The 24,467-nt window shown below is 42.9% G+C and overlaps 1 long non-coding RNA gene across 1 annotated transcript; it reads left to right on the forward strand.

Moving 5' to 3' along the window:
• Positions 1-2,129: 2,129 nt before the first annotated feature.
• Positions 2,130-22,843, forward strand: LOC120637991. Its single transcript, XR_003761923.2, has 4 exons — positions 2,130-2,213; positions 12,903-12,998; positions 13,421-13,650; positions 22,688-22,843. It is a non-coding gene; the product is annotated as an uncharacterized LOC120637991 (long non-coding RNA).
• Positions 22,844-24,467: the final 1,624 nt, after the last annotated feature.

Here is a 24,467-nt window from a genome sequence, read left to right on the forward strand (position 1 = left end):
GGCTCATTTTACAGTTGTCGATCGGCAAACCAAACCAAGCCCTCCTTTCCTCTTCTCCCACTCCCTTCTGCATCACCCTGACTTTCTCACTTTATTCCTCCCTCTTCCCAGACCCACAGCACGTATGTACATATCTGTAATTTATTTATTTATGTTAATGCAGACTGTAAGCTCTTTGTGGGCAGGGAATGTGGCCGTTTTGCAATGTACTCTCCCAAGGGCTTAGTACAGCGCTCTGCACAAAGTAAGTGATCAATAAATACACTTGACTGACTGACTGGCAAAACAATAGACTGGAAATCTTCCCTCAGAATGCTGCAGGTATCTTATGCTGTGACAAAATGCCACAGGCAACATGGGAACCTTATTTATGTTATATTTTTATTATCATATTAATAGTTATTACTTCTATATTGAATTTTTTCAATTTATCAAGCTGATGTATTTATTGAGGGTCTACTGATGATGATGGTATTTGTTAAGTGCTTACTATGTGCCAAGCACTGTTCTAAGCTCTGGGGTAGATACAAGGTAATCGGGTTGTCCCACGTGGGGCTCACAGTCTTAATCCTCATTTTACAGATGAGATAACTGAGGCACAGAGAAGTTAAGAGTTTTGCCCGAGGTCACACTGCAGACAAGTGGCAGAGCCGGGATTAGAACCTACATCCTCTGACTCCCAAGCCCGTGCTCTTTCCACTAAGCCACGCTCCTCCAAAATGCTTTACTAAACCTTTGGAAAACAAAACAGAAACAAAACACTTGTTCCTTCCCCGCAAGGAGCTTACATTCGAATGGGAGAAAGAGACACACAAGGCTGGAAGGACCAGTGGACTGAAGCAGAAATGGATTTGCTAATGCTCTTAACTGGATCAAATCTTTAACCTACTAGGTTTCATTTAGAGACATGAAGCAAGTAATATGAACGTTTCCTGAGGGAGATGACCGATGGGCAACACATTCCTGGGAAAATCCGATGCCTCGGGACTGCCACTTTTCTGCTGTGTGTCCTTGGACAAGTCACTTCGCTTCTCTGGGCCTCAGTTACCTCATCTGTAAAATGGAGATTGAGACTGTGAGCCCCACGTGGGACAGGGACTGTATCCAACCCGATTTGCTTGTATCCAGCCCAACACTTAGTAAAATGCCTGGCACGTAGCGCTTAAGAAATACTATAATTATTATCATTATGATTATTATTTTCGCCACAGCCTATCGTCGACCTATGGATTTCAGTGCTGGTGAAAAGCACCAGGCAAGTAATGAAGCAGGAGTTGCAAAAAAGCCGATTATGCATTTGTACAAACAAGAATAACATTTCCAGCTTTTCCAAAAAGGCCAAAAAGCACTTTTTAAAAGATAGCAACTCTCATGCTTCAGAGCATAAAGTAATCTCCTGCAGAGACGTGGTGGAGTGTTGACTCCTCCCCACATTCAGAACTGGATAATGATTTCTTGGTGCCCAACCAGCTGATTGCATTCCCACAGTCCCGAGCTAGATCACAGCCCTCTGCTCTCTAGGTTTGGGTCTTTCCCATTCAGCAGAGAAACCCACCTTGAATAATTATGGCATTCGTTATTTATGACAGTTAATAAACACTAAGCAACGGGATAGATAGAGAAATGTCAGATCAGACGGGGTCCCTTTCTCACACAAGGCTCGCACTCTATCCGCTCCCTATTTTACAGATGAGGAAACTAAAGCCTAGAATGGTGCGGAGCACTGTGCTAGGTTCTCGGGAGAATACAGTAGAGTTAGTAGGTGCAATTTGTGCCCTCAGAATTTATAATTTAGCAGGATCAGTCTGGTCATGGGAATCCAAGCATTTCAAGTGAACAAGAGCTGTTGAAAGTCAATGCAAGGTGGGAAAGCTGGAGAAGTCAAGTGTTTTTCTAAAGTTGCCAGGTAAAACCTATAAAGAATCAGGACCGTCCTGAATAACCCAGGACATATGGTCTCCCTCTCTTTAAACCTAATGAAAGCGTGATGGAGTTAACTTAATGGGGCATGGAGGGTGGAGGTCATTATCCGCTGGGTGACTAGCAAGATGGTAAGCGCAATATCAGAGGCAGGGCAATGTGGAGTTCAACTGCACAGAAAGATAATTACTTTTTCATTTTCAGTTTTATATTTTCATGTTTGGGAAGAGCAAAAATGACTTCTGGGCAGTCATTCATTGGCAGAAGATGTCTGACCTGCAGGCCCAACTGAAGTAAGTGTTGTCTAACTTAATTTCATTAAGTCAATAGTCATTTGGTCGGGTCTCTCTCAGGGAAAATGAGCTAGACAGAGAGTAAGCGTCACAGCAGTTGAAAAGTCCATCTCCCATCCAGGAGATGCTGAGCACGAAAAACCCTAGAAATAACAAAGTCCAGGGTCATAATGAATTGAGCAGCTAGTACGCTGTCAAGAGTTGGATACCATGCTCGGCACACAGTATGTGATAGACACTGTCCTGAGCTCTGGGATAGATACAAGCTGATGGGGTTGGACATAGTCCCTGTCTCTAATGGGGCTCACAGTCTTGATTCCCATTTAACAGTTGAGAAAACGGAAGCAAACAGAGAAATGAAGTGACTTGCCCAAGGCCACGCAGCAGACAGGTGGCAGAGCCAGGATAAGAATACAGGTCCTTCTGACGCTCAGACCCTATGTCTATCCCCTAGACTACGTTGCTTCTCCATGTTTTCGATATGGAGGCATATATCGCGGGTTTGACCTACCGATAGCTTTTCTGTGGGGATACGGAGCAAATGAGAAGCAGTGTGGCTTAGTGGAAAGAGCTCGAGCCTGGGAACCATCAGACCTGAGCCTGAGCACTTTATTGAGCACTTACTAAGTGCAGAACACTGTACTCAGCACTTTGTAGAGCACAACAGAATAAGCAGACACATTCCCTGCCCATAACGACATAGTCTGGAGGACTGACCATCACATAACTGCTGACCAAGACCCACTCCCGGGTGGATGAACAATTGATCTGACCCGAAAATAGAATTTCTCATGTTATTACTATTCATTCATTCATCTAACCGTATCGTGGCTCGGTGGAAAGAGCTGGGGCTTGGGAGTCAGCGGTCATGGGTTCGAAATCCAGCTCTGCCACTTGTCAGCTGTGTGACTGTGGGCAAGTCACTTAACTTCTCTGCGCCTCAGTTACCTCATCTGTAAAATGGGGATTCACTGTGAGCCTCACGTGGGACAACCTGATCACCCTGTATCTACCCCAGTGCTTTGAACAGTGCTCTGCACATAGCGCTTAACAAATACCAACATTCTTCTTATTATTTATTTAGTGCTTCCTGTGTGCAAAGCACTGTACTAAGCTCATGGGAGAGTATTTATGTCTCAGAATGCATAGGTTTGCCCATACCAGTAGATCTGAGCACTTCGGCTTGTCTACGCATGTGGATGTGAGTTTGTCTATCCGTATGTATTCGTTTGTGTTGGTGTTTCAGTGTGTTCGTCTGTGGGTTTCAACGTGGGTAGTTCTGTCCTTACCCATATCTTCCTAACTCGGACACAAGGACAGCTACATTGTGCTATCCACGATAACCTTCTTTCTGGAGTCTAGGCTGAAGCCTCTTGTCCTGAGACACATAGAGTTTACACACAACCTCTTATCTAGGAGAGAGAACTTTTGAAGCATGCAAATGAAACTACAAACGGCTGCCTTCTTTTAATAGCGATGCCTAGCAGAGAAAAACTCAGAAACAAGCTCTTTCCAGATTCCAGGTATTATGATCTATCACTCCTTCCCCTTAACGTAAATAAGTAAAAACAAAACAAGAGAAATGTCTATGAAGTCCAGTGTAGGTAAGATGTGTTTATTTTCTCTGGCAAAACTGATTATCCCCATTATTTGAATGACCGAGGAAACCCTCAGGTTCCGTGCAGACTGTTGAGTGGATTTCCTTGGAAAAAAGAGGGGGAAGAGTGTTTGCTCTTATTTATTGATTCTTAAGTCCTTCCGAATACTGGATTTTTTAGAACATCTTGATGTTCCTCATGTTGTTCTTTCTGGGAAACAGAATTCCATTCACTGACGGTAACCCAGTTGTATGTACAGGGCGGTTATAAATCTACCCCAAAGCTACTTCCTGACCATAAATCATAATCCTGGAGAGTTTTCTTTCTCCTCACAGTAGTTTTTTACCAAGAGATTTGGCTTAGAGGGCCGGGAGCAGTTTCTACCCCCTCAACCTATCTGTCCCTCCTGATTTCCATCCCTCTCTCTGCTTCACATCTGGGCTTGGAAACCTAAGATGGCGGTGCTGTCTCAGAGCCCATGGAGAAACGCAGATGGGTTCCCACATATCTCAGGTCACGGACATTGAGATCACTCAAGCCTCTTGTCAGATTTATGAAGCAGTTAACTGGTTATGTCAGACCCATTTGTATTTGAACCCATTTTACACATCTGGCTGTAGGCTTTAGCCATGAGGAGACTGTGCAGGTGAAACCACCCCATTGCTAATAAGGCATTTAGGAAACTGAGTTACGGGATTCTTTGGGGTTTAATGTGGAAAATATTTTAGCTTAAAGTCTGGCGGGGTTTCGTGGGTTAGAATCACTTCCCAACAAATTCCATAGACTTTATATCTATAATAGATGTAGGAATAGGAAGCAGCATGGCCTAGTGGAAAGAGCATGGGCCTGTAAATCAGAGGAACAGGGTTCTGATTTCGGTTCTGCCACTTCCCTGCTGCGTGACCTTAGGCAAGTCATGTAACTTCTCTGTGCCTTTCTTTCCTCATCCCTCCTTTGCCGACTATTGATTCATTGATAATTGATTGGCTAATTCATCCATTCAATAGTATTTATTGAACACTTACTATGTGCAAAGCACTGTACTAAGTGCTTGGAAAGTGCAGTTTGGCAACAGAGAGAGACACTCCCTACCCAACAACGGACCCACAGTCTAGAAGTGGCATGGCCTAGTGGATAGAGCACGGGCCTGGATTCGGAAGGTCATGGGTTCTAAACCTGACTCTTCCACTTGTTTGCTGTGTGACCTTAGGTAAGTCACTTAACTTCTCTGTGCCCTGCTTGTCTCATCTGAATAATGGGGATGAAAACTGTGAGCCCCAAGTGGGACAGGGACTATGTCCAACCCGATTATTTTATATCTAACCCAGAGTTTAAAACAGTACCTGGCACATAGTAAGTGAATTACAAACACCATGATCATTATTACTATTATTATTATTATTATATTATGTTCTCCTTTTTCAAAAGCAAGCTAACACGAGCAGATTGCCTGAAACATCTCTCTGAAAAAGTTTAGTTCTCCGATACATGTTGACAGTTATAATTCTGAAGGACTGTGCTAAAGTAAACTTGCTCTGCAGCAAACATTCTCTGACCAAGGAGGCTTGGAAGAGCATAATTTTCTCTTCCATTCTATTCAGCGAGACAAAAGGGAATGATTCTATCAACTCTGTTATATAGTACTCTCTCAAGTGCTCAGTACAGTGCTCTGCTCAGAGCAAATGCTTACTAAATGCTCACTAAATCAATCAGACAGTGGATGATTGACTGATGGATAGATACTGGAAGAACTTTTCCTAGTTCCCCAACAGCCCTCTAAAGGAAACATGTAGTGAAAAGAAATGTTACAGAAGGCCCCACTATTACTTTTGGGGTGATTTCTGAAGGGGGTGGGCTAGATGAAGGGAGAGAATCCTTTATACATCTGCTGAAAGTTGAAGCTTACCCCAGTGGCATGACCACCCTCAGATGTAAAGGCAAATAAGTCAGAATTAACTACCTTTTTTGCTTAATTGGTGCAAAATCCTATTTTTGTCATTAAAAAGACCCTCGGAACTCTTCATTTTGTGCTTAGCTAAGTTATGTGCCTCATGGCTTTTTGGTCTTCCCAAGAATATGAGAAATAATTCTTAAACTCCTCTGGAAAAGTAGAAGCACAGTTCTTATAAAGTACAAGAATGTCATCTGGACTAGAAAGAGGAAGAGTTGATTTTGTCTGGCTTTTCCAGTTATGTGGTTCTTCCCCCTTCTCGGCTGGGGAATAGGGAAGTCAACACAGTTCGGGATTCCATTTTGGGACTTTCCCTTTGGACACTCATTCTGTCTGGGGAAAGACCATAGATGTTTTTCCTAGGTGCTTGAATCTGTGCTGCTTGAGTGGGTGAAGTCTGATTTCTCTTTCAAGGGGGAAGCAAATTGACTGTTTTCCGCTGTTTTGGCTTTATGTCCTGCTGAGCTGAAGTGAGCAGGGAATTCCAAACAGAGTACAGTTAGCTGACATCTTCATTTAGTCTCCTGTCCCCCACTCCCTGCTTCCCCCACCTTGCTGACTTCCTGTTGCCTAGGCATCAGTGGGCAAAGCGGCAGATGGTAGATGGCCCTCAAAAAGCCCAACCATCTGGAATAGCAGGATTCCATCACCCTGATTAGCCCCAATAGTATTTATTGATCACTTCCCGTGTGCAGAGCACTATACTACACACTTGGGAGAGTACAATTTTACAGAGTTGAAAGACACTGTGGGCATTTACTGAACATCTACTGTGAGAAGAACACTGTACCGGGCTCTTGGGAACATGAGGAGAAGACATGAATCCTGACCTTTAGGACTCTTGGGTATGGCATTGAAGAAAGGAGGATTTCAGCACTGACCCTCTGAAAATGAACTGAAATCTTCATAAGCATTTAGTACAGTGCAAAGCATTTAGAACAGTGCTCGGTGCCCAGGATGTGTTCAATAAATACCTGAAAAAAATGATTTTTTTATCTTCATCCTTAGAAAGCCTCCCATAAAGCCATCAGAGCCAATGGTTACAAACAGGGGCACATGTTTAAGAACAGTAACTTCAATAAATTGTACCTGGTTACTTTTAAATGTCAAAGATACTTTTGTGGCTAAGAAGTAGGCAGTATATGTGTTCCATTCAACCTAACATTTAGAGAGAAAGCTCTTCTTTTGCTCTTAACAAACCAAGGTGCTGCACAGAGGTGAAAAAAGACACTCACCCCACGAGAGTTTAGACCTACAGCAAGGAGCCGTTGAAAAAAAAACACCCACCTATTCTCTATGACAGACTTCCCGCAGACATTATGCTAATTGAAAACCAGAATCCCCTACCCAGCTGCCTCTGTGCCGAGCACCAGACAGCGGCAAGGTCACTGTCCTTTTGTTGATTTTAAATGCTATCCTTAAAATAGCTGTGTTATAAATATTAATATAAATAGTAAGGGCTTTGCAAATGAATTCCAGAACGACTAATGACTTTCATTTAAATATCAAGTAATTGTGCTAAAAGGTTGTTTGCCAGGCTTTAGAAATGAAAGAATGCTATGGAACATCCCCAGTCAGAAAGTCTCCTTCATCCCCCAGATAATGGGACCTTGTAGCAGAGAGCTGCATCAAACAATCAATCATGTTTCTTGAGTGCTTACTATGAGCAGAGCAATCAGTAAATGATATTTATTGAGTACTCACTATATGCAGAGAGCACTGTACTAAACACTCGGGACAGTACAACAGAGATGGTAGACCCACGTTTTGCCCACCATGAATTTCCAGCCCAGAGTACTATGCTAAATTCTTTTTTTAATGGTATTTGTTCAGCACTTATTATGGGCACTGTACTAAACTCTGGGGTAGATTCAAAGTAATCAGATTGGACACAGTCCACGGCCCACATGGGGCTCACAGTCTTAATCCCCAAGAAGTAACTGAAGCACAGAGACGTTAAGTGACTTTCCCAAGGTCCCACAGCAGACAGGTGGCAGAGCTGGGATTAGAACCCTGGTCCTTCTGACTCCCAGGCCCGTGTTCTATCCACTAGGCCATGCTGCGTCTTTTGGGAGATTACAATCTTAACAGAATTGGTAGACACGTTCCCTGTCCACGAGGAGTTGATAGTCTAGAGGAAAGTGGTCGTCGTACGGGAGATTCAGGACTGTGCTACCCATCCTAGCTCAACAAAAGATGGGACTCGGCCACTCCCCGAAGCTCTGAGACCCTGGAGTTCATTGAACTCTCCACCAGCACTAACACTTAAGTCTTGAAGTTAAGTCTTGAAGGGGCAATACAGGGTGGTAATTCAGTTCTAGCAATGTGTGGCTCCCAGCACTTGTTTTTTTATAATTGTAACATTTATTAAACACTTACCATGTGTCAGAAACTGTTCTAAGTGCTGAGGTGGATACCAGCAAATTAAGTCGGACACAGTCCCTGTCCCACATGGGGCTCATAATCTTAATCCCCATTTTACAGGTGAGATCACTGAAGCCCAGAGAAGTGAAGTGAATTGCCTGAGGTCACAGAGCAGACACGTGGTGGACTGGGGATTACAACCCAGATCCTTGTCATTCCCTGGCCCGTGCTCCATCCGATAAGCCGCGTTGCTTCTCGGCATGGTCGTCTGCAGGGACAGAACTGGGCCATAGGTTGGAGAAGGAGGGTCAAAGGTTGGTGGCAAGAGCAGATTTGACCTTGTGCTACTTTTCCAGCTCCCTCGGAACCCAGGCACCGCTCTGAGCTGTGGATCTCGGTGGTAGGAGCTGAGGCGGAGGGAGATGGGGTGCTTACTAAGAACATAATTAAAACTGAAATAAAAAAAACTGGATATAAAGGCAGCTGATGTTGTGTCCAAACCAGGCAGGGAACAAAACAGCTGAAAGGCAGACTGTCCAGCATAAAAATCAAACAAATGGCTGTGCTGTACTATCTCTTCAATAACATTCTGTCACTGACTTTACCGGGAATGGTTGACCTCGTGGTGGAAAAGAGACTGCATTTTTGCCTCTAAATCCACTTCCTCATAGTGATTAAGCAACCCAAGCATTGCTTTTTATAAAGAAATATGTTTTGGTTAAAATGCCGGAGAACTTATCCTAAACTGGCCTGGTGAAATATTGCCACGAACTCAAGAGAAGTTAGTCTGCTACTGTGTGGCGTTTCCAAACCCTCATGGGATAGCCTCCACTGTGGAATCTGTCACGGTCTACGGAACAGACTTCGCTTTGCCCAGACAGATACAGTCACTGGCTCCTAGGGGATTAGTTGTGAGCACATTCTGGTTGCATAGGGTTAGTTTGATACACAAACAGTTTCTTATATTGTGATGTTAAGCCTCCTTTACCCACACAATGCATGGACCAGATTGTGGCTGTTAATTATGTGTGGAAGAAAGAGTCTCTGAAAAGTAGAAAAACAAGTAATACAATTTGTATACATATGCATGTATTTGAAGTCATTTTCAAGACATCAGCCATGGGAGAATTCTCTCTAGTCTAAAAGGTGCATCTCCTTTCTTCTAAAAAACCTGCATTCACTCTGCAGAATGAAGAGGAAGCTTTATTTTCACGTGGGTTTCAAAGAAAGCAGGACACTCATGTATTACAGTGTATTACATCCAGGGTTTGAATCTTTCACACAGAACCACAGTATCTGATGAAACTAAGAAACCCCAGTTTATAGTCTTTGAAAATTTGCATAAAAAACTGTAAATAATTACATATGCCTGTGGCAAAGATCAGACTTCTCTCCAGAAACGTTGAACTGAATCAAATAATTGCATTAGGAAATGTCCTTGTTTAGGGATAATTAATAGCCTTGTACTTTATTCACACATTTTCTTATGTAGTCAAATATGAAAGAAAAATGTTAAAAGCTCAAAGGCTAAAGCTCCAGTGAAACATACATAGTACAATGATACTACCTGAATAGTTTATTGCTGAGGGGATGTTAATTGGAATTTCACATACATTATTTTTTATTTTGCAGAAAGAAGCAAATTACATATATTAATCACAAAAACCTACTACATAATCGTCTTTAAAATATGTAGATGGCTCTAACCTTTGGATGTTCCTTCTCCTTCATTGTTCATATCCAAGGAACAACTTGAGTAGACCTGCTATTTCAGGTTTGAGGTGTATTGTGCCTTAAAAAAAATCTTTTATCATTAATAACGTCAGCAAAAAAAATTTAATGGATAGCTATCCTCAGGGATGCTAAGTGAATTCTTTTGAAATAAGCTGCAGGCTAGGAAATGCTGTCCAATCCAGAAAAAAGATGAATGTTATTGTTCCTCCAATGTTTGATGATAGCAATTGACTGGTGAAATGGGTTTTGACAAAACTGCGATTTTTGTGAATGCAATTTTAGTAATATGGAACTGTATATTCCAAAAAACGTGGAGAAAGCGTAGGAAATTGTTACATAAACTGCTTTGACTAAGCCCGGCATTGTGATGAAGTATAATCTCTTGAAGTAAACAGTCATTATGCTAAGAATGAAGATGCAATCACATCGTTCAAGTACTTTGTACCAGGCAGTGAGGCTGGTGTTTTCTTGCCCTGGCTTTAACTGGGTTGATCTGTCCCTGCTGGTCGGCAGAATTGAGGAAGAGGAGGTAGTCAACCAAACACACACAAGAAAATCTGCTTCGCTGTATCCACGGAGAGGAGCCTTAGAAACACAGAGGCGAGGTCAACTTTTTTGCCAGAGAAACTCCAACCAACCGCTTATCCGAACAACTGTCTGCAGAATAGGAAGATCTGTCGAAGCATCTCTGAAGGCACTGATGGCCACCGAATCCTCTCTCTCAGTAGTTTCTGGATTTCTGCCTACCTATAACTTTGCCTCAGAATCAATACTAGATTGGGAATTATTGCCCAGTAAGCGCTAAGGACTTCCTTTGAGAAATTCTTCCCCAGTTTTACAAGGGGGATATTGGGTGCACCTGGGTGGGTTTCCCTTTTCCTATGGGAATTTTTTCATTTGCCCATATTCCAGGAAGGATATTCGGGGAGCTGCTGGTTGGTGAAGAGATGGAACATTTTGTTCTTCGGAATGGGACTCAAAGAAATGATCCGTGTTTTTCTTGGCAGGGGATGACAACCAAAGGAAATTTGGTTAGGGCATTTTTGTTAGAGCATCGCTCCTAGAGCAACGTACGATGGGGCAAGAAAGAACAGCGAGAGCGTCCAGATTTACTCGGAAAATTGTCTCCGCCGCAGGAGATAAAAGATTATTTTTCCTACCCCAAAATTGTAAGCCGTTATAGCCACGAGCTCGATCAGCTCTTCCCCAATACCCCACTAGCCTGTTTCTCCTGCTCCCCTCTCCCCTGACACCCCAATCCTCTCACCCGTCGACACTGAAGTGGTTCAGACCTGAAGCCAGAAACCAGGCCCCCCTTCTGAGTATCGAGCCAGGAAATGAATTTTAATCAGGATCCCAACCAGGAAAATAACAGTCCCGTCTACGCTTCTGCCCTAGGCACGCTTTGAAACATCCTTCAGACGTCCACTTAATAGCTACAGACTGACAGCAAGTCTGTAGGGTGATCTAAGTCAGCACCTCGCCACAAAGCAGTTCCTTTGGAGAGCTTCTTCCCCGGCACACTGGCGGCTGTGTTTGGAGATTGAGAATGTTCTTTCTGAAAATCCCACTTGAACTCTGGTTCAAGGATAAATATTACCTCCCCCTGGATATGTTAACTATTTTTTAATGATGTTATCTGATATTTTAACAGGGTACCCAATGCGGCAGAGCTATGGGTTTGTTGTTTAAATATCTTTGATGGTGTGTCATAACAAATTAGTTTCTAAATGTTGCCAATTTGGCAGACAAAGCTGATTATTTCCTGCAATCACACTGCATATGTGCACAAGATTATAATTAATGACCAGGGACGCCAACCACACTTTAATAATGATCCTTCAGCATTTCGGGGACTCTTGGAGTTATTGGCATTTGTGACCGGGAATGTGGAAGAGAAAGGGGATCTAATGGACCCTGGAAAATACGTGGGTGTGGTAGAATCCAGTCACGGCTGATGGTGAGGTGTCTCTGTGACTTCTCGGCAATGGTGTTGTCCCAAGCGCTTAGTACAGTGCTTTATAAGCAGTAAGCGCTCAATAAATACCATTGAATGACAGAGTGAATATACAGTGGGTAGTGGTGAATAAATCAGTGGCATTTTCTGAGCACTTACTGGGTGTAAAACATTGTACTAAGTGCTTGCCGAAGCTCTTAATTAGACAGAAATTACTATTCTGGTGACTTAGTGATGGTCTCTGTTTTTTATATCTGTTGAATGCTTCCTATGTGTCAAGCCCTGTTCTAAGCGCTAGCACAGATGAAGGTTTATTAACGTTAGACACAGTCCCTGTCCCACATGGGGATCATAGTTAGACTTGGAGGGCGGGAGATTGAATCCCCATTTTACGGATGAGGTAAACAGAGGCAGAGTTAGAAGTTATGTGACTTGCTCAAGGTCATGCAGCAAGCAATTAGCAGAGCTAGGATTAGAACCCTGGTGTTCCGTCTCCCAGGCCCATGCTCTTTCCACTAGGTTAGGTTGATTTTTATTACCATATTGACCATTCCCACTTTGGTATTGTGTGGACATTAGTGGTGGAATTCAGGAGAATAATATTGAGAAAAGAATGTTGAGATCTCAGAAGATTGTGAGGAGATTGTGATCTTGGCAATCAATGGAATTTTTCATTCAGAGCACTGTACTAAGCATTTAGGAAGATAGAATACAACAGAATTGGTAGAAATGATCCCTGCCCACAATGAACTTACAAGATTATTATTAATGACCAGGGACTATTAAAAATGTCTATTAAAGTAGATAAGGGACTCACTGGCCTTAGACCTTCTCTGTCTCTTACCATTTCAGTTTTCCTTCTAATTTCAAGGACAGGTTTTCTTTTCAGCTCAGGGACTAAACTAGTGTTATGTACTCCATCAAAACGATGTCCTTAGGTACTGATCATCAGTGCGACAACTGTAAAAAAGAATATGTTTGTACCCCAGGAGAAGGAGAACAAAGATGTAGCTTTTGACTTGAAATTTCTTCTCTGTTTCTTGGCCCCTGTGCTCTGCCTAATTTCTCCTCCTTCTTTCCCTTAGGTTTCTACAGTGGCTTCTAAGCAAACAGATCCCCTGGAGACCAGCAAGATCCTTTCCATTTGGAATGACGGCAGTGAAGAGTTAGCCTGTGGATTTGTACGTGTGGAAGTGTTTACTTCGAGCAAGTAGGGTGATCTTTCCCAGAAGCCCTCGTGGAGAAAATTTAAATCCCTCACCCAAGTGCACAATCTGAATGGGCCCCCGCCAATTTTCAATAGAAAATGCCTTTGCTACTTAGCCAGGTGTCCCCCGAGATGTTAGTGTTTGCATGTTTTGGGATATGGGGTCCAGGTGTCGATGCATTCAATTTTATAAACGTAACCTAATCGCCTGCTAGGTGCTTAAACAAGGGTCATGTTAATGGAAGGTGCTGCTCTCAACTGTTAAAACAGATTTCACTAGGCTCTGCAGCTCACAGCTCTGGTTCCAGGGTCATCGGGAGGACATTTTATGCACACATATGCTTCCTCCTCACAAAACTCACACCCCCACATATTCAATCTCTCTCTCTCTCTCAGGTTATAGACTAAAGACAATGGATGTTGTTTATCTACCAGAGAGTAAAGAGGCTTTTAGAGACAAGTCAGAAAGGCTGCCATCACTCCTGTCAGCATCATGATCTCTAGAGCTGGGCTCCTCTTCCCTCAAGGATTCAATTGGCCACTCTTAGAGGGATGGCAGAAGGCTGGATTTTCTTCTCATCACATTTTACACCGGGATCCCCTCCTCTGACCACCCTGTCATCAAGGTAAGCCTTCTCATGGATTCATTTTTCTTTATTTGCCCCTTTCTCTGCCTCCCTCCTCCCTTGTCCTTATCCCACCAGGCCCCACAACACTTTTAAAACCGAGCCTTCTGCTGTTATTTGCCTTCTCCCAAGTGTTCAGCGTAGTGTTCCACACCCAGGTGTCAATGACTGACAGTTTTTCCTCCTTGCACCACCTTGCCTCATGTCCTGTAGCTTATCCACCCTATATTTCATTTGGCCCCTTCCAGCCCACCGGAACCCTTCCCAAACCCCACCCTACCACCCAGCTCCACCTGCCATGGGAAGGGAGGCTGTAAGGGAAGCATGCAGTGGGATGAGGTGGGGGTGGGAGTGGTCACGAACATAGCGGAAGCCATGTGAACGTTGCCTCAGTGTGAGGATGTGGAGAGAGGGTCCCCCAGAGAAGTGCGAGGGTGCTGGGGACAAGTGTTCAGCTTTCAGGGTGGGCAGGGGCAACCGAGGCTTGGATAAGCGACAGGTAGGTAGCCAGGAGGGGCCAAAATGAAATATCACCTCCAGCGGGCACTTGGAAATAAAAGCTGCCGAGCCAGAATGGAACTCATGGGAAAAATGGAAGGTTTTCCATCCTATGGGTGGAATGTCAATGGGGCCAACTATAAATACAGATCACTCTGTGTTTTAAGTCACCAAGGATGGGGGTGGAGGAGCGTGGTTTAGAAGAATAGTCTCGTTGACATCTCAGAACTTTCCACATGATTTTATCCACCAAATTACTCTCTGACAAAGACACTGTGACTCTGCCTCTGAAATCTCAGAACTCTGCAGAGTAGAAATGGTCCAAGACTAAGAAAAGCACTTTCCAAGTGTTTAGTACAGTGCTCTGCAAACAGTAAGTGCTCAATAAATATGATTGAATGAATGAAAATCAGCGAGAAGCTGGTTTTCTCAATCAACCAAATTTATCAAGCATTTATTGAATGTTCCCAATTCATTGGAGAATATTTGTAGCCAGACATATGTCCCTTGCCCTCAAGCCATGTACAGTTTTGTGGGGGAGATTGCAGCCACTCACAAAGGCAAACAATATTATACCAAAAAAGCACCAAAAGAAATATTCCTGGTTTGTCTTCCTACTCCCTTGAGGTCACTGTTTGTCCACCAAGATGCTTCTTCTATAAAATAAAAACTATCCCAAGTCCTTGGGCTATAAGAAGACTACTGTTTCCGGATGTTCCTGCTATGAAGGGGATGCAGACATGCTACTCTTAGCATGTACTGATCTCAAAGCTTTTTTGCACCTCAGTTTCTGTTTATTATTTGGCTATGGGAATTCCTGATGTTTCTTTGTCTTTTTTGAATTCCTCCTGTTCCCCATTTTACTCCACTTTCTTTTATCTTTTCAAAACCTCCATAAGGAAAAGCTCATAAAGGAAAATCAAATTGAGCCCTCACAGATAAAATCTTTACATATAAGAAAAGACTGTGGAGCAACTCCAACAAATGTTTCTAAAAAATAACATAAACATATACCCTGTGAATGCTTGTCTGCTAAGTCAAAAAGATGATAAGTTGTTTTTGTCTTAGACGTATTTGACCCTTCTCCAGAATATTTCTGTGGGCTTGGGATGTATCTATTTCCTCTTTACAGCAGACTGGCTGAGAGAGAAACGTTGCCATCAGATGTTGCAGGAAATCCATCTACAATCAATCAATCAATAGTATTTATTGAGCCCCTTCTACTTGCAAAAGCATTGGGCTTAATGCCTGGGAGGGTAGAATAGTTTTGTAATGATTCAATCAGTCGTGTTTATTGAGTGATTACTGTGTCCAAAGCACTGTACTAAATGCTCAGGAGAGTAAAATATAGCAGTAAAACAGAGTCAGTAGATATGTTCCCTGCCCACAGTGAGCTTACAGTCTAGAAGAGGAGAAAGATATTAGCATTCCATGTATACAAGTGATGTAGGGCTGAGGGAGGGGTGAATAAAGGGAGCAAATCCAAGTCTAAGGGCAGCCCAGAAGGGAGTGAGAGAAGAGGAAATGAAGACTTCATTAGGGAAGGCTTCTGGAAGAGTTGTGCCTTCAAAAAGACTTTTAAGGTCGGGGAAGTAATCATCCCTCCGATATGAAGAGGGAGGGCATTCCAGGCTAGAAGCAGGATATGGATGAGAGGTTGGCAGTACAGTGAGTAAGTTGGCATTAGAAGAGCAAAGTGTAAGGTTGGGTTATAAGGTGCAGGCTGGGAGTAGCAAGGTAAGGTATTCATTCGTTTGCTCCGTCGTATTTATTGAGCACTTACTGTGCAAAGCACTGTACTAAGTGTTTGGGAGAGTAAAATACAACAGTAAATAGACAGATTCCCTGACCACGAGTTTATTGTTATACTGTACTCTCCCAAGCACTTAATACAGTGCTCTGCATCTAGTGAGCACTTAATAACTATATTAATGCCGGCTTACTTGTTTTGATGTGTCTATATCTATAATTCTATTTATTTATATTGATGCCCGTTTACTTGTTTTGATGTCTGTCTCCCCTCTTCTAGACTGTAAGCCCGGTGTGGGCGGGGATTGTCTCTATTTCTGAATTTTACTTTCCAAGCACTTAGTGTAGTGTTCTGCACACAGTAAGTGCTCAATAAATACAATTGGATGAATGAACACATACGGTTGAATGACTGAATGAACAAATGGCAGAGCAGGGATTAGAACTCAGGTCCTCTGTCTCCCAGGCCCACACTCTTTCCACTAGGCCATACTGCTTCTCTGGATATCAGGATATCACATTTTACTTCAGCAGCTTTGTTTGGTTTGCTGCAGAGAGGCTTCAAATAAGCAGTCGACGGGTTTGGATAAAAGAGGACAGAAGCAATGTGTTTTCCCAAGACCTCTGTGCAATGTTCTGAACACAGTAAGTGCTCAGTAAATTGACTGGGAGGAAGCAAATAAGAAATGGCCCCAATTCAAGTGTCTACTAAGTTATATTATGCTCTCCCAAGAGTTTAGTACAGTGCTCTGCACACGGGAAGTATTCAAAAAAAGCATTAACTGATCATTTATTATTTAGTACATAACTTTCTTTATCTCAGTGTCTTCCTAGTGTCCAGGGTCCAAAAAAAAAAAAAGGGAGAAGGCAATTGTTTCACAAATCTGAGGACAGGAAGCTGAGTCTGAGCCAAACCCGGGTTAAGAATAGAGGAAAAAAAACCCTCTCCCTTCTCCCCATCTCCCACCACTCCCTTCCCACGATGTACTGGTGCTTGTAAATCCCTTGGGCGCCATGGACCAGGTCTAATTCTCACCTGTGTATTTTTTCCCCAGTGCTTTGGATAGAGTAGGCTCTCAATAAATATGGTCACTATAAACTGGTTCTACAGAGCAATGGTGAATGTCAGTTGGCAGGGTGTACTGGACTGAACCCGCAAAGAGATTTTGGTCTCTGCTAGATTGTAAGCTCCTTGGGAACAGGGATTTTAAAAACGAGGCTCTTCCCACCATTTAGTATAGTGGTCTTCGCACAGTAAGCACTCAATAATACCACTGATTGACTGGTTGGCTATCTCACAGCTGCACACTTTCACTCCTCTGGAGGAGCTAGTTATGAACAGGGAACGTGCCTGCTACTTCTGCGGTATTGTACTCTCCCAAGCATTTAGTACAGCGCTCTGCACATAGTATGTGCTCTCAAAAAACACCATTGATTGATTATTTTGATGAGTTTGTCACTAGGTTTCTCCATTAATAGCCCTTAATTTGATGGCAAACAGGAGAAGAACCTGTATATGGAAAGTATATGTGGAAAATGAGGAAGAAACAGAGAACATTTCATTGGCCGTCTTTTCGGCAATGCTGCATTTTCATTTCTCAGGTTTTACTCCAAGGGGATATACTAGGTTAATCCCAAATGTCCAGGGTTTTTTGGCTCCCTGAGGGGTGTGTAGTAATACTACTTAGAGAAAGCTAAATCTTGATGGAGTGAAATAAGGTACATTATAAAGGAAAACGGCTCCAACTCCAAGGAAATCCTTCCACAGTGCCCTTCTGCTAGAAGCCTTCCATAATGGATAATGATGTCTTTGCATTTGTAGACAATTATTTCATTCCCAAATGGTCCCAGACTTCAAATGGCAAAGGATTATTTAATCATTCATGCCGGTATGGGATAATAATGGGATCTCTATAAGAGAGACAGGTGAGGTAGTAAAATACTACACATTGGAGATGAACAATTATAAATCAGGGTTGGCTTGAAAGATGGGCCTCCTGGAATAATCTTAACCAGTTTGGTTCTAGTCTATGAATCTTATGGAAAGAGATTAAGCAATCAGGTGGAACTAATGTGGGGAAAAAAGTAGAAAGCCTCAGGATCCAGGCTCCTCAAGTATATTCCATTAAACTATAAGTTCCTTGTGGGCAGGGAATGTGCCATTTCTTTGCTTTATTTTTCTCAAGTCTCCTATAAAGTTCATTGCAAAATAAAAAGTGATTGTGGTATTTGTTAAGTGCTTAGTATGCACCAAGCTCTCTCCTAAGCACTGGGGTAGATCCAAGATCATCATGTCCCTCATGGAGCTCCCATTTTAAGTAGGAAGAAGAACAGGTGTTGAATCCCCATTTACAGGTGAGGGAACTGAGGCACAGAAAAGTGAAGGGGCTTGTCCAAGGTCACACAGCAGATAACTGGCAGAGCAGGGATTAAAAACCAGGTTCTCTGTCTCTCAGGCCCATGCTCTTTCCACTAGGCCATGCTGCTTCTCTGGATATCAGGATATCACTGTTACTTCAGCAACTTACTTTGGTTCTCTGCAGAGAGATTTCAATTTAGCAGTCAGGGTGTAAAAGAGTACAGGAGCAAAGTATTTTCCCAAGGGCTTATTGCAATTCTTTGCGTGCTCTAAGTGCTCAAAAAATTGATTGGGAGGAAGCAAATAAAAAATGGCCCCCATAATCTTATCCCCCATTATATTGGAAGCCCCTTGGGAGCAGAGACCTTGCGTCTTGCTTCTGTACACCCAAGAACTTCGTACAACACCTAACACTCACCTAGAGAAGCACCAAGACCTAATGGATAGAGCACAGACCAGGGAGTCAAAAGGACCTGAGTTCTAGTCCCTGCTCTGCCTCCTGTGTGCAGTGTGACCTTGGGCCAGTCACTTCACTGATCTGTGCCTCAGCTACCTCATCTGTAAAATCGGGTTTAAGACTGTGAGCCCCGCGTGGGACAACCTCATTACCTCGCATCTACTCCCGTGCTTAGAAAAGTGCTTGGCACATAGTAAGCGATTAAGAAATATCATCATCATCATTATTATAATTATCTAGTGAGGTTCAAATGTGCAAGAGACTGTGCTGTTTGGATAGATGAGATAGGACGATGGTAGAGTGAAAGCGGGAAACGCTTGGATATTCGCAAAACACCATTTGAACGGTTTATTGCTTTCTAGGAAATTGAACAGGTTGTACTCCTTTCTGTGTTCACCTTAACGTTGCCTGCAGTGCTTAGAGATTACAAGTCAACTGTGTTCATTAGAAGGTTTCTCAGGATGCTTCGTGATTGTGCAACTCATTTTCTGTAACATTTACTAGAGCATCACATTATCTCCTTTAGGAGCAGTAATTAGCCCAAGTCTTCATGATACATAAAGACAGACGAATGGGCCGAGCGAGTTATTAATTATGGTGTGATTTATTTCTAACCAATTTGAAATTTACACACATTCATTTTGACTACAGTCATGTCTCCTCTTTATTTTAATTAAACGTCATGGAATTTAGGGTCTACTTGGACATTTTTAAAGTCAGGCCTGAAACAGTAATACACTCAGCCCAATAAAAGTAACTCTCCAGTTCCTGCTAGAATGGAGAATGCAGACTCTATTGCATGATACTCTCCCAAGCATTTAGTATCGTGCTCTAGACTGGAGCTCTGTCCCCCTCTAGACTGGAAGCTTGTTATGGACAGGGAACATGTCCGCTAAATCTGTTATATTGTACTCTCCCAAGTATAGTGCTTTGAACATAGTAAGTGCTCAAGAAACACCACTGATTGATCGAGTGATCGTTCTGCACATAGAAAATGCGCATTAAATACCATCGATGATGACGGTGAAGATGCCGATAACAATAGAATCCGGATGGGTACCTAACATTTCAGAAGAGAGAAATAAAATTCAGAGTGAGCTTGCTCGATTTGAAGAAAGCCCTTCCAAAGGCAAGATGAAATTCAACAATAGAAGTCCAAGGAGGTTCAATTACGGAGAGCCCAGAAACCACCAATAAAGGATGGTGAAAGCCAAAAATAACCTACAAATCATAGTGGATCAGGAGCCAAATGAGTCATATTTAAAATAGCCAAAACGATTCTGACTTGTATCATAAGAACATGACACAGGAGAGCCGGGGAAGAGTTCTCCTATCTCTTTCTACTTTTGCTCTCCCTTCTTCATATCTTCATCAAAATATCATTTTCAGTTCATCAACTCATTTCTAAAGAAAATACAGAGAAACATGAGAGGATCCAGTGAAATCAATTGATGGGAATAAGATTGGTCTGAGAAAGAAATGGAATAAAAACATGTTCCTTTTCCACAGTGTCTATAATTCGTTTAATTTACTTTAGGGTCTGTTGTCACCCTTCTACTGTGTCCTTCCGGGCAGGCCACATGTCTACCAACTCAGTTTGTAGTGTATTCTCCCAAGTGCTTAGTACAGTGCCCTGCACACAGTGATTGCTCAATAAATATCATTGATTAATTGATTGATTTCACCTCAGTATTGAGACTATGAGCCCTTTGTGGGACAGGGACTGCATCCAGTCCAATTTGTTTTTATCCACCCCATCGCTTAGTACAGTGCCTGGCACAAAGTAAGCACTTAAATACCACAATTATTAATATTATTTTTAATAAATACCATTTTCACTCTCGAAGAAGTGGTATTAGTGATCTTTGTGATCTATTCCTTCCTCCATCTTAAAAAACAAGGCAGTAAATCCAGGTGGAATGATCGAGACATTTATAGCCATGGGACTGATTTCACTTCTGGCCACTGACTAAACAAGTAAACTGTAGGAACACAATGAGGTTTCTGTGGGTTTTCTCCTAAAATGCTACTCATTTCACCCATTAAATTTAATGTGCACTTCATGGGTCCCAGTGAACACACTGAAGTGACAAAAAGACAGCCCCCTCCAATTGCTAAAACCCTGTATTAGTGACCTAATAATAAGCCCTAAAATTAAATTCTGCTCCGAGTGTTCTAGGAAGGAGCCTTTGGCATTTCATCATCATTCTTTCCAAATTTAACTAATTTAAAGGTGACACGAATAAAATATTCATTAAAATTACAGTAGCCATTTATCTCTGACCTTTAACAATGTCCCTATTAACTTTCAATTGACTCACAGTTGTAGATTGAACCTTACCTAATAAAGTGTCCATTCCTCTCTAAACCTTTCTGGGAGAGTTTTGATTTACATCAAGCATCTACACCTAGAAATACTCCTCCTTAGTCTATCATCGAGCTTCCTTACTCCTGTTTCTTTAATGGCGGTATTGGTCCAGGCCAATATTATTCCTAGTTTTTCAGGAAAGGATTTACCTATTAGAATGGATATGAACCTTTCCAGTCTCATTTCTAGCTCCTTGAATTCTGCATTTCCTTTCAGGGCTTCTCCTTGCCAATTTTTTTTTCAAGATCTAAAAGGATTCCCTGGTGAACAGACGATGGTCACGTGTTTCAGCTACCGTGTTCATCAATTCTGCCGATGGAACCGCCCAGCAAGTCTGTCTCCATCACTCTTGAGGGGCCTGTTCATCTTTTATATCTCACAAGCACAAAATATAATCTTAGGCTCATTAAAGATTCAGATCGCCACCATCCATCTGAATTTAATCTGGCCGAGTAACCAAATTCCAATTCATTTCAATTTAGCTCGCACATCCTAACGGTTCAGCATGAAGAAGAGCCAGGCGGGCTCCCAGCCAGGGCCTCGAGGTCCTGGCAAACACGACCATCTGAGGGTCACTGCCTGAGCAAAGGTGGTCCTTGATCTCATCTTTCAAGGGCACCCTTTTCTCTGGGAAAAACGGCTGATCCTGTCAGCTTCTCCAAGGCGGAATTGGGCCATTGAATTTACTCCGCTACAACCCAGTCCTCACACCTCGCTCTTGGAGCACCAAGCTACGTCATCCATCTGACCGCCAGTCCCTTGCCGACTTCCTCCCACTGGCCAGGAACTCCTCCCCCTTCATATCTAACAATCCACCACTTGGCTCACCTTTGAAATCCTCCTAAAATCATATCACCTCCAAGAGGCCTTCCCTGACTAAGCCCTTATTTCTCCTTCCAGCCCTGCCTTCGACACCTCCTATGCACTTGGCTAGTCAGTCAGTCATTTGTATTTATTGAGCGCTTCCTGTGTGCAGAAACTGTACTAAGCACTTGGGAGAGTATGATATAACAATAAACAGACACAGTCCCCGCCCACAATGTGCTTACGGTCTCCCAACTCTATTGTACTGTAATAATAATAATATTTGTAGTATTGTTAAACACTTACTAGGTGCTAGAGACAGTACTAAGCACTAGGGTGGATACAAGCAAATAGGGTTGGACACAGTCCCTGTCCCATGTGGGGTTCACAGTTTCAATACCCATTTTACAGATGAAGGAACTGGGGCACAGAGAAGTGAAGTGACTGGCCCAAGGTCGCACAACAGACAAGGGGCGGAGCCAGGATTAGAACCCATGACTATCCCCGATCCTTGTACATCCCCAAGTGCTTAGAACAGTGCTCTGCTCCCGGTAAGAGCTCAATTAAAAACCATTAATTGATGGATTAAATGGGTGGCACTCAACATCGTTTTGTGGAGGGGACTTGGGGGGTGTTTTTGATGCGAGGATTTGGGTTGAGGACAGAGACTTATTCCCATCCTCAGTGCTTATGAACATATGCAAATTCAATGGTATATTCAGTTAATTTATTCAACCACTTCCTACTCACATACTTGTACTGCTACCTATTAATATATCCTGTTCTTTCTTCTGCTCCCTAGTGTGTGTCCTTGGAGAAATAACTTAACCTGCCTGAACCTCAGTTTGCCCATCTTTGAAAGAGCTATAAGATACACAGTGGGTCCCGTGTGTCCGGGATCGGTGTCTGATGTCATAATCTTGTCTCTGCCGTAGCGCTTTGTGCGAACAAATCCTTAATAAATGCTGTAATTATTCATTATTATAAATTCACTGTATACTGAACGATTATTTTCCTGAATGATGAATAATTCTTTCCTCGCCTTCGGAGCAATTACTAAAAGGCAAGCAAAGCAAGACTCCATGAAACTCTGTCAGCACTGGATAATAATAAGAATTGTGGTTATTTGTTAAGCAGATACTATATGTCAGGCACTGTACTGAGCGCTGGGGTGGATACAAGCAAATGAGGTTGGACACAGTCCCTGTCCCACATGGGGCTCACAGTCTTAATTCCCATTTTACAGATGATGTGACTGAGGAACAGAGAAGTGAAGTGACTAGCCCAAGATCACAAGGCAGACAAGTGGTGGAGGCGGGATTCGAATCCAGGTCCTTCTGATTCCCAGGCCCATACACTATGTATTAAGGAGAGAGCCATGCTGGCAGTGAAGCTCATTTACAGAATGTTAGGTGCTCAGTGGAGAGAAAGGATGAGGCGCCTGCTTTGCCTTTCCACCTCAGCTTCGCACCTCAGGTTTTCTCTGGTCGTTTAGTCGAGCTTCATCAGTTTCAAGTGAAGTGGGGTTTCTATTCGTGTGTGAGGGTGGACATTCGTCCGGGGCTGATAGAGCCCAACTCGTACAGAGCAGGGGGATGAGAGGGGAGGAAATATGCTTTTGAATTGTAGTTCTTTCCTAGTGAAAAATAGGTCATCATTGCTCCTTAATGTCAAAGGGAAACGAAAGAAGCCCACACTTTTGGTGGAGGTGGAAGCTCAACCTTTTGCAGACACCGATCAATCAATTATATTTATTGAGCACTTAGTGTATTCAGAGCACGGACTAAGCGCTCGGGAGAATACACAACAACGTAACAGACACCAGTCTGCCTCTAGTGTGGCAGGCCTCTGAGAAGGCCCCGCGACAGAAAGCTCAGGTCAGAGGTTGTAAGGAAAGAACCTCCAGATGATCCATCATGGCAGGTGGGGAATTCCGGTGGCAGGAATGCCGAGCCAGATATCTATAATGGCCAAGTTCAAGCAAAGGTCACTTGGTAATAAACCTGGGTCAAGAACATGGGGCATTCTGAGGCACCCTAGAGGCAGAGCCAGGTCTTGGGTTATAACTTCCAAGACAGCAAACAGTTTATTCACAGCAGCTCACTACTGCAGTCCTCTGCCACAGCCCACAACTGAAATAGCCTAACGTCGCCAGCTGATCTTGGACCGGGAAAGAATATCTCTTTTCCCTAAGAAGAACAGAAAGAAAGAATGACGTGGAGTCCGGAAAGTTGTTGAAGAAGGTGTAAAGTGTTGTTCTGAGACTGTTTTCCCTACACTGGAGAAAGAACGCCACGAGAGAGTGAGAAAAAGTGTGTTCTTTCTAATATATCCTGCAGTTGTTCATCCATATTGCATAAGATAAAACTGTACTTTTATTTTGCATTCATGGCGATCAGTTTATCAATCTATCCTTCCCATCCCTGTCCCCTTTAAAGTTAGTGATAATAATAATAATAATAGTATTTCTTAAGTGTTTTCTATGTGGCAAGATCTGGACTAAGTGCTGAGATAAAAGTAATATTAACCCATCAGACATAGTCCCTGTCCCACGTGGGTCTTCCTGCCTAAAGCTCACAGTG

The sequence above is a fragment of the Ornithorhynchus anatinus genome, chromosome 9 (assembly GCF_004115215.2).
Source record: "Ornithorhynchus anatinus isolate Pmale09 chromosome 9, mOrnAna1.pri.v4, whole genome shotgun sequence".
Taxonomy (NCBI): Eukaryota; Metazoa; Chordata; class Mammalia; order Monotremata; family Ornithorhynchidae; genus Ornithorhynchus; species Ornithorhynchus anatinus.